General features: G+C 37.5%; 1 pseudogene; it reads left to right on the top strand.

Annotated features, from left to right (window-relative positions):
* The window catches only part of LOC116033144, a 213,849-nt pseudogene extending 202,942 nt beyond the window's left edge, over window positions 1-10,907 (top strand).
* Window positions 10,908-12,029: the final 1,122 nt, after the last annotated feature.

The raw sequence follows: 12,029 nt of genomic DNA on the forward strand, positions 1-12,029 counted from the left end.
AGCTACATTCGATCTAAATGCCTTAAAAAGAAGATCATAACAATGTAATATATAGAAATATTCACCTCACCACAATACTTAGCAAGGTTACGTTGTTGACATTGAAGTCAATGAAGATACTTAGCTTCTAGATTTCGAAAGGAGTTCCTGCATGTTAGAAAATGTCTAATAAAAGTCATGAAATGTGTTGACAACTTAGAAAAATGGTAACCAAAGCTTGAAAATGTCAAAAGTCTATAATTATATTGAACCATAGTGACACCCATTGTTCAATGACCATGGAGCAAAATTTTAGAATATGAAATGTATATCTCTTCAATAGGTGCTTTCAAACTCAATATTATAAGTGTAACATGTGAACTTCAAGGAGATATAGAAAACAACAAGCAAGTATTGAGAGAGATTGTATGAGTTTAATTTAAACTACTAAAGCTTATAAATTTAGTTGAACAAGATAGCAGCTCAAGATTCAATCATGATTCAAACCAAATCAAGATAGTTGAGTTAAATAGTTGAACAATACTGATGGATACCTAACATAAGCACCTGGTTGGTACCACATATAAGCAGTCGGACATGAAATTCGAACTCGGCAGTCAACACTCGAGACTGATCAGTCGGCTCCCTAACACCTTTCAGTAATCCCCAAATAATTACCCATTATTACTCATTAGTTACCCCATTTATCTCCCATTATTTCCAATGCATCACTTATAAACCCTCCTAATTATCCATAACCCAAACTTAACTACCCATAAAACACCATTAAAACCCCATTACTATAGAGAGCAAACACTACACATTCTACTCCGATAAGAGCTATGTGAAGGACAAGAGGGAGGGGATCCACATTTTATCTAGACTAGAAAACACATTGTAACATGTACAAATCACCTACAAAATAGTGAATTTTTCAGCTTGGCACCGCCCAAAAAGGCCCGTGGTTTTTACCCTTTGGGTTTCCACGTTAAAAGTATTGTGTCTTTCTTTGCTTTTTCCTTTTCATTGTGTACCACGTTATGTAATTTAATCAAAAGGTCACGTCCTAGCACACGGCTATGTGCAAGGCCGTGTGCTAGGCATCTAGAAATGCCCATACGCACTTTAAATGCTCAAAAACGTCACGGCCACCCACACGGCCGTGTGGGTGGCCGTTTGGTGCCTTCTCCAAAATTCTAAAGCTTGATTTTTTGCACCAAAAGCTATGATTTCATCACCAATTCATCCCAAAACAACTTCAAAGCAATTTAGCCCTTCAATAATTCAATTCCATACAATTTCCCAACATTCCCCACACTATTCAATGCAATTAGGATCAATCCTCACTTAATTCTTTCAAATCAAACCACTCAAAAGCAATCAAATTTTCCCCACCAATGCATGCAACATTTAAGATTTATGTAATGTGAGGGATATGTGCCAAAAACACTTAGGGACAAGGCTAACTCCTAAAACCAAATGAAAGCAATTAAAAGCTTGAAAAGTAAATGCAAGGAATTTAAAGTGCGAGAAATATAAGATAACATGCGGTGCCTCCCATGAAGCGCTAAGTTTAACGTCGCTAGCTCGACTTAACCTTACTTTCATCATGTTTGGTTGGAGACCATAAATGGTCTGGTGGCTTTTTGAACTTGGCAAACTTCTTCCTCCATCTCTTGTAGAAACCATCAGGGCCAAAGAAATTTCTTCCATTTTTCAAAGCTTGTTTTTCCTCATGAGGCTTAAAATCAGCCTGAATATTTAGCATGTCTCCTTGGTTGGTCTTTTGGACCTCCTCATTGCACCTCTCCATTGTTTTCACCATTTTGCACTCATCAACATAGGAGGGTTGATCCTTGGCCATCTTAAAAATGTCAAATTCAATTTTGTTCTCGGTCACCTCCATTACCAGCTTGCCTCTCTTGACATCAATGATCGCTTCGGTGGTAGCTAGGAAAGGCCTACCAAGGATGATGGGAACCTTGGTATCTTCCTCTATGTCAAGAACCACGAAGTCTCTAGGGATAAAAAAATTGGTCAATCATGACCGGGATGTCTTCGAGCACACCAACAGGGCGTTTTATGGAACGATCCGCCATCTGTAAAGTAATATTGGTCGGCATGGGTTCACCGAGACTAAGCCTTTCGCATAGAGAATAAGGAATTAGGCTCACACTTGGCCTCAAATCACACAGAGCATGACTCACAACAAACCTTCCCACAATACAAGGTATAGCAAAGCTTCCGGGGTCTTTCAACTTGGGGGGAAAGTTCGTTTGAAGCACTGCACAGGTTAAGGCCCCCTCGCTTAGATCCACAACTGCACTCTTTTCCAATTTCTTCTTGTCGCCCAAAATATTTTTCAAAAACTTCTTGTATGATTGAATTTGAGTGACGGCCTCAATGAAGGGCGTGGTAACTTCCAACCTATCAATCATTTTCTTAAATTTACTATCCCTCTCGGTTTTCTTTTATTTCTACAACCGTTGTGGAAATGGCAACAAGTTGCATGGTATCATCGAGTCATCAATCTCTTTGTTTTTTCGCCCATTTCTCTTGCTAGCATTTCGCTCTTCTTGCATAGGAGCCTTTCCCTTTGATTAGTATTTTTGGATAAGATTCCCCTCCTTATTGTCACTTTCAAGAATGTTTTCAATTTCAACTTCTTCTTTGTTTTTGTCACCTTCATCTTTCTCAACTTCATTCTCAATTACTTGATCATTTGATGGGTAAGGTGGATCTTTCAAGGCTTTCCCACTTCTAGTGGTGATGACATTCACTTGATGTCTAGGATTTTTTGTGGTAGCCGGAAGTTTTCCACTAGAAGATGGTGTTTGAGGAGAAACTTGATTGCCTCCCCCATGACTTTGGGCCTTAAGGTTTTCCATCTCGGCTTGTAACTTGCTCATTTGATTTATCATCATGCTCATAAAGGACTTCATGTCCGGGTCTTGAGGGGGTTGAGAGGTTCCTTGTTGGTTCCATTGATTTTGATTTTGATTACCTCTCCATTGGTTCCCTTGGTTTCCACCCTTATTTCCTTGATTTCCTTGAAAACCCGAGGGTGGATTTCTTTCTTGATTGTTACATTGAGAACCATATTGATTCCTCTCTTGTTGCCCGAAGTTTTGATAGCCTTGGCCTTGGCCTTGGGGTCTAGAATACCCAACCATATCAATTTGATCCACATTTAGTGATGAGCCTTGGCCATTAGCATCCAACAAATAACAAGATTGGGAGACATGATTTCCTCCATATATAGCACAACAGGCTACCATAGCCATACTCTGCGGTCCTGGTGAATGGCAAGGAGATTGAGGATAAGAGTAAGGAGTCGGTATGCACGGAACTTGGAGTGGAGGTTGAGTAACTGCTTGCACACTGTTTCTGCCCTTGCATTATTTGTTTCAACATGTGTTGTATAAAATCTAATTGCGCTTGCACTGCCATCTTGTCATCAACTTCAAACATACCGGCGGGCTTTTCCTTCTTAGGAGGGTCACTCCTCTCATTGTACCAATAAGTTGTGTTGGAAGTTATTCTCTCTATCATCTGCTCTCCATATTCTGGGTCTATGTCCATGAAGATACCTCCGAAGGATGATGTGTCAAGAATAGTCTTGGAGTTATCCAATAGCCCCTCATAAAATGAAGAAATGAAATCCACTAGTGTAAGAAAATTTTTGGGACATTGGCTCCTCAACTCTTTAAACCTTTTCCATGCTTCATATAGATTTTCATTCTCAAATTGTTGGAAATTTTGAATGAGTTTCTTCAACTTTGCGGCCTTTGAGGGAGGGCAATACTCTTGCATGAAGGCCTTAGTGAAAACGGGAACAACCTTAGCTTGATAGCATCACTTGGAATCCCATTCACCTTTATGGTTTGGCAAATTCGATCAAAATGCACCACATGAGCCTTGGGGTCCTCCACTCTTGCACCTCCAAATTGGTTGGCTTGGACAAATAGGATTAGGGAGGTCTTGAGTTCAAAGTTGTTAGCATCAACCCCGAGTACACAATACAATCATCTTCCTCAAACTCCGGGGTTAGATGGGTTACCATCGGTTGTTGCACACCTTGTTGAAACATGGGAGGAATTCCTTGCGGGAAGTTTTGTGCAAATTTTTTAAGGAGATTAGGATTCATTTGGTTTAGAAGGTGTTGCATCCCAACTCCTTGTCCTTGTTGTTGTGGAGCTTCTTGTTGTTGCCCAAAACCTTGCGGGATGCCACCTTGGAAATAAGGGAATTGTGCTTGTGGCATTCCCATTCCGCCTCCAAAGTAGGGGTTCGCATTTGGATTTGCCATGAATGGTTGTACTGGTATTTTGATGGGAGGTACCTGATAAGCACTATTTTTATACCTATTTATATTTGATTCTTATAATAAATTAGTTTTATTTATTTTACATTATATTTATTTTAAACTTTATTTTATATTTTATACTAATATATTAATTATGTTAATAATTATGCTTAATAAATATTTATGGACTAATCATGTTTCTTTAATTTAAATTTAATCTAATTAAATTATTTGATTTGTTTTGTTAGCAACCAACAACGAACCAATTTATAATTAAATTAATATAATAAGATTATAATTACCTCTTCCTTCAGTTTGTTATGTACGTAAAATGCTACAATGATGCGGACGAAGCGGACATGCGACGATTGCGGCGGAGGATTGCTGCATGCGACGTGGATGGCTCTCTTTGCATTTGGCGCAATTTGTGCNTGATGCGGACGAAGCGGACATGCGACGATTGCGGCTGAGGATTGCTGCGTGCGACGTGGATAGCTCTCTTTGCATTTGGCGCAATTTGTGCATTTCTAAGTGTATAAATAGATAGCAGCATGCTTTGTAAAAGCCATCCCATTTTTAATTGAATTAGATTTCCTTTTGTTGCCTCACGCACGTGTACATATATATATATATATATATATATATTCCTTAAATTCTCTTTTTAGAGAATTAATATATTTATATATATTTTTATTTAGTAACCAATTCCTACGATGTACTGCTGAGTTCTTATTTTTTCCAATTCGAGGATTATGGAAGTTTGATTCTACAAAACCAGTAAGCTTTATTTAGCCTAAATTATTCTTTACGCTTTATTATCTATATATCTTCTGTTATATTCATATATATGATTTAATGCTTGGTTAATTGTTGCAATAGGGCCCATTGTTCAATTATCAAGTTATTAAATTGCTAGTCAGAACCTTGAATCCGTAATTGTTTAAGTGTTTTGATGTTGTAGCAATTAGCACAATTTGATTATAACTGATTTTCAGTTTGTGTTATGGAGATATATAGTCTAGCTTAAATGAACCGAGCTTATGAGTTTGTTGGCTAGGATTGGTAGTCTTTCTAATTCGATAATGCTGTTAGTAAATTAAATCATAAGAGCTTGTTTAGGGTTGTTTATTAGCTAGGGAAGTAATTAAAGAGCTTGTTTTAATTACCGACGAAGTAAGGAAAGACAGGTTGTTAGAGCTTGTTAATAACCATAACCAATCTAGTAAAGAGTAAAGTTAATTTGCCTTGCATATCAATATCTGTCTTGTTAGAATTAAACTGATATTATGCCTTGGGTTGGATACTATTTGCCATTGACATTTATTTGATAATTAATTGCTATTTGATATTATTTTCCATTTTATTGTTGCTATTTAAGTTTCGATTCTCATTTCATTATTTATTAAATCTATTACTAAAGATAAGTCTAACCAATCTCTGTGGGTACGACCTTACTCATCACTATTACAATTTATAAGAGTAAGTATTTATTATTTGTTGGTTTCGACACCCATCAAATTTTTGGCGCTGTTGCCGGGGATTGGTGTCAAATTAGATTTATTTTTATGCCACGTTCTTCTCGTACGGGTCAATTGCAATACGATCCTGAGATTGAGAAGACTGCGAAGAAGTTAAGGAAGGAGACTAGATTACGTAAACATCAAGTACTGCCATCAACATCTCTACAATCAACTACCACAACTGAATCAATTGCCTCTTGTTGCGATTCTGAAAAAGAGCAAACAATGGCCGAACGACAAGTAGTGGCTGAAGAACAAAGAACTTTAAGGGAGCTTTCTGCACCAAATCTAAATCAACAACCCCTCTGTATTCAACATCCTGCCTTAGAGGTTGGTTTTGAATTAAGGTCGGGTTTGATTCATTTTCGTGGTCTTGAAAATGAAGATCCGCATAAGCACCTAAAGGAGTTCCACGTGGTGTGTTCGAGCTTCAAACCGCAAAGAGTGACGGAAGATCAAATTAAACTACGTGCTTTTCCATTCTCATTAGCCGATAGAGCAAAGGATTGGTTATTTTATCTTCCTTCGGGCTCAATAAACACTTGGGATGAAATGGTAAGATTATTTCTTGAAAAGTTTTTCCCAGCATCACGAGCTGCCAGCATTAGAAGGGAAATATGTGGCATCAAACAAAGAGACACAGAGACTCTCCACGAGTACTGGGAACGTTTCAAGCAATTGTGTGCAAGTTGCCCTCAACATGGAGTTTCTGAACAGCTCCTCATTCAATACTTTTATGAGGGATTGCTTCCCATGGAAAGAAAGATGATGGATGCAGCTAGTGGAGGCGCTATAGTGAACAAAACTCCTCGTGAAGCTAGAGATTTGATATCCATAATGGCTGCCAATTCACAACAATTTGGATGTAGACAGGACACCCCTTCTAGAAGGGTGAATGAGGTAAATATTTCTTCTCTTGAGAATAAAGTATCTCACTTAACTACTCTTGTTCAACAGTTAGCTCTAGGAGGTACGCATCAGGTAAAAGCTTGTGGGATATGTGCTGCTACTGGACACCAAACTGACATGTGTCCGACACTTCAATATGATTCTTGTGAGCAAGCTAACGCAATTGGAGGGTTTCCAGGCCAACCACAACGAAATTATGATCCCTATTCAAATACGTACAATCCAGGATGGAGGGATCATCCAAATTTCAGCTACAAGCCACGTCCACAGTTTCCACAGTTTCAGCCTAGACAACCTATTCAACAACAATCTTCATCTTCACAACAACCATATTCTAATTCAAGTATGTCATTGGAGGATATTGTTAAGTCACTTGCCACTAACACACAGCAATTTCAACAGCAAACACAACAATTTCAGCAAGAAACAAGAACAAGTATTCAACACTTAGAAAGTCAGATGAGCCAGCTAGCATCTACCGTGAGTAGATTGGAATCTCAAGGTAAGTTACCCTCACAAACTATTGTAAACCCGAAGCAAAATGCAAGTGCAGTTACCTTGAGAAGTGGAAAAGAGTTGCCAGAACCTACTCAAGTGAGAAGCAAACACAACCGAGATGAAGAAAATGAAAAAGAATTCCATCCACCCCAAAATGATCAAAAGCTTGTCAAAGAAAGTCCAGAGACTTTGGTAATTCCTCCTCCTTTTCCTAGTAGATTGGCAAAATCAAAAAAGGTGGAAGAACAAAAAGAAATACTTGAGACATTTCGAAAGGTTGAGGTAAATATTCCTTTACTAGATGCTATTAAACAAATTCCTCGATATGCTAAGTTTCTCAAGGAGTTGTGCACAAACAAAAGAAAATTAAAAGGCAATGAAATGGTAAGCATGGGAGAAAATATTTCTGCCGTTTTACAAAAAAAGTTGCCTCCTAAATGCAAAGATCCAGGTATGTTCACTATCCCTTGCAAAATTGGAAATGTTAACGTTGAAAAAGCAATGATAGATCTAGGAGCTTCAATTAATGTGATGCCTTTATCTATTTACTCATCTTTAAATGTTGGTTCCTTAAAAGAAACTGGTGTAATTGTTCAACTTGCTGATAGATCTAATGTTTATCCTGTCGGGGTTCTAGAGGATGTTTTAGTACAAGTTGATGGATTGATTTTTCCAGCTGATTTTTATGTGTTAGACATGGAAGAAGACAATTCTCCAAATTCTTCATTGATCTTATTAGGAAGGCCATTTTTGAAAACATCTAAAACTAAAATTGATGTGCATGATGGTACGCTCACAATGGAATTTGATGGTGCACTCATAAAGTTTAACATTTATAATGCCATGAAATATCCTGATGATGTGTCATATGTTTCTCTAATAGATGCTGTCGACCCTCTCGTGCAGAAAATTTCTTATTTGACTGATAATGATGCCTTAGAGGTGGCACTAAACATGAATTTTACCCCAGATGGATTAAAGAAAATCATGAATCAGTTTTCTTTGAATTTTGAGTTGCAGGATATTGTTCATGAGTTGGAATCACTAAAGTCAATTCAATATAATGTTCATTATATTGAATTGCCTACATCTAGCACAAAACTCCTGCCTTCTGTTATACAGGCCCCAAAGATAGAACTGAAACCATTGCCAGATCATCTAAAGTATGCATTCTTAGGGGATGGAGAGACTCTTCCCGTGCTAATTTCCAACAAATTGTCTACATTGGAAGAAGAAAAGTTGGTCCGAGTGCTTAGAGAATATAAGGAAGCTATAGGTTGGACTATAGCTGACATTAAGGGATTGAGCCCTTCTACTTGTATGCACCGGATATTGTTGGAAGATGATTGTAAACCTTCTAAACAACCCCAGCGCCGATTGAACCCACCCATGATGGAAGTGGTTAAGAAAGAGATCCTGAAACTCCTTGATGCAGGTATAATCTATCCAATTTCGGATAGCAAATGGGTAAGTCCTGTGCACGTTGTCCCAAAGCAAACAGGTATAACAGTGATAGAAAATGATGATGGAGAGTTGGTACCCACTCGTATTCAAAATGGGTGGCGAATGTGTGTAGATTACAGGAAATTAAATGCATCGACTAGGAAAGATCATTTCCCACTCCCTTTTATTGATCAAATGCTTGAACGTTTAGCAGGTCGTTCGCATTATTGTTGCCTTGACGGTTTTTCAGGTTTTCATCAGATTCCAGTTGCACCTGAAGACCAAGAAAAGACTACTTTCACCTGCCCATTTGGCACCTTTGCATTTCGATGGATGCCCTTTGGTCTTTGCAATGCTCCTGCTACGTTTCAAAGGTGTATGGTTAGTATCTTTTCAGATTTTGTAGAGATTTTTATAGAGGTATTCATGGATGACTTTACAGTGTATGGCGATTCCTTTGATGCATGTTTAGCTAACCTCACAAAAGTGCTCGAAAGATGCATTGAAAAAAACCTTATTTTAAATTTTGAAAAATGTCACTTCATGGTTGATCAAGGCATTATTTTGGGTCACGTAGTATCTTCTAAAGGAATTGAAGTGGATAGAGCTAAGGTAGACGTTATTAAATCTTTGCCTTACCCTACTAGTGTACGGGAGGTTCGTTCTTTTCTTGGTCATGCAGGTTTCTACAGAAGATTTATAAAGGATTTCTCAAAGATTAGCAATCCATTGTGCCGATTGTTGCAAAAAGATGTGACATTTGAATTCGATGATGCATGCAAAAATGCATTTGATGCATTAAAAGATATGTTGACATCCGCACCAATAATTCAGTCACCAAATTGGGATCTTCCATTCGAACTTATGTGTGATGCCAGCAATTATGCAGTTGGTGCTGTACTTGGGCAAAAAGTTGGAAGAGTTTCACACGTTATCTATTATGCTTCAAGAACACTTGATATTGCACAAAGCAATTATACCACAACAGACAAAGAACTTTTAGTTATTGTCTTCGCTTTAGAAAAATTCCGTTCGTATTTACTTGGTACTAAAGTGATTGTTTATTCTGACCATGCAGCTCTAAAGTACTTGCTTTCAAAGAAAGAAGCAAAGCCCAGACTTATTCGATGGATGCTCTTATTACAAGAGTTTAACTTGGAGATACGAGATAAAAAGGGTGCAGAAAATTTAGTTGCTGATCACCTTAGCAGGCTGATCACAAGTGAAAAACCTTCGCCATTACAAGATGATTTTCCTGATGAACATCTTTTTTCTGTCCAAAAGACAATTCCCTGGTATGCTGATATTGTGAATTACTTAGTTACCAGAACATTACCTGCTGATTTATCTAAATCTCAAAAAGATAAAATAAAGAGTGATGCTAAATACTACGTTTGGGATGACCCTTATTTGTGGAAGCATTGTTCTGATCAAATAATCCGCAGGTGTGTATCTCAAGAAGAAATTCCTTCCATTTTGAATTTTTGTCATTCATATGCATGTGGAGGACATTTTGGTCCAAAAAGAACAGCTCGTAAAGTGTTGGAATGTGGTTTATTTTGGCCATCTCTATTCCGTGATTGCTATATGTTTTGCAAAACATGTGAACAGTGTCAAAAAACTGGAAATTTGGGTTATAGGGATCAAATGCCACTTACCCCTATTCTTGTTTGTGAAATATTTGATGTTTGGGGTATTGATTTTATGGGACCTTTTCCTTCTTCTTACCATAATGTCTACATTATTCTTGCTGTCGATTATGTGTCAAAGTGGGTCGAAGCCAAGGCTACCCGAACTGACTCTGCTAAAGTTGTTGTTGAGTTTGTTAAATCTAATATTTTTGCCAGGTTTGGGATGCCAAGAGCAATAATAAGTGACCGTGGAACTCATTTTTGCAATAGAATGGTGGAAGCATTGATGAAAAAGTCTGATGTTACTCACCGTATTTCTACAGGTTACCATCCACAATGCAATGGACAAGCCGAAATCTCAAACAAGGAAATCAAGTCCATACTTGAAAAGACTGTTAACCCAAACAGGAAAGATTGGAGTACACGACTTGATGATGCTTTATGGGCTTATCGAACAGCCTACAAAACTCCAATAGGTATGTCTCCTTATCGTTTAGTATTTGGTAAACCGTGCCACCTTCCAGTTGAGTTGGAACACAAGGCGTATTGGGCCGTTAAGCAATGTAACATGAGGATGGATGAAACTGGTTCGTTGAGGAAGTTGCAGCTGCAAGAGCTTGAAGAAATTCGTAATGATGCATACGAAAGCTCTAGAATTTACAAGGAAAAAACAAAAACATTTCATGATCAAAAGATTTCCAGGAAAATATTTTCTATTGCATTTCATGATCAAAAGATTTCCAGGAAAATATTTTCTATTGGTCAAAAAGTTTTACTTTATCATTCTAGATTGAAACTATTTCCTGGTAAAGTTTTACTTTATCATTCTAGATTGAAACTATTTCCTGGTAAATTACGCTCTAGATGGGTAGGACCTTTACTATTTCCTGGTAAATTACGCTCTAGATGGGTAGGACCTTTTGTTGTCACTAATGTTTTTCCTCATGGTGCAGTTGAAATACACAGTTTAGAAACTAGAAAAACTTTTAAAGTAAATGGTCATCGTTTAAAGCCGTTTTATGAAGGTTTTCAGGCATATAACGTTGAGGAGATTGGTTTTTATGAAGGTTTTCAGGCATATAACGTTGAGGAGATTGGTTTGCAGTACCCCGTTTATGAAGATTGAAAGGAGATGATGTCCAGCCAGTGCCCCGTTTATGAAGATTGAAAGGAGATGATGTCCAGCCAGTGACCCGTTTATGAAGATTGAAAGGAGATGATGTCCAGCCAGTGACATGCCACTTATAATTGAAAGGAGATGATGTCCAGCCAGTGACATGCCACTTATAATTGAAAGGAGATGATGTCCAGCCAGTGACATGCCACTTATAATCAGGGGAGTTTGTTCCATTCTTTAAATAAATTTGTTTACTTGTCTTAATTTTTTAATTTTATTCAACAATTGAGGACAATGTTGAGAATAAGTGTGGGGAGGGGATATGATTATTTTCTTATTTTCTTCTCGTCAAAAAAAAAATCTTTCTTTTTCTACTAATATTTTTCAAAAAAAAAATAAAATAAAAATAATAGTATTTTTACTAAAATTCATAACATAATTGAATAAATGGTCTTGCATATTATGAGTATTTAATTAGTGCTTTGTTTGATATGGTGGTGGCTAAACTAACCAAGCATGAACCTGTGAGATATTTGAGCCTTTGACTGACACTTCAGTCCAATTATTTTGTTCTTGTGTGATATCTTCCATGGATTTGTATCTCTAGAACTTGCCTTGATTCTCTT

This window comes from Ipomoea triloba, chromosome 10 (genome assembly GCF_003576645.1).
Source record: "Ipomoea triloba cultivar NCNSP0323 chromosome 10, ASM357664v1".
Classification (NCBI taxonomy): Eukaryota; Viridiplantae; Streptophyta; class Magnoliopsida; order Solanales; family Convolvulaceae; genus Ipomoea; species Ipomoea triloba.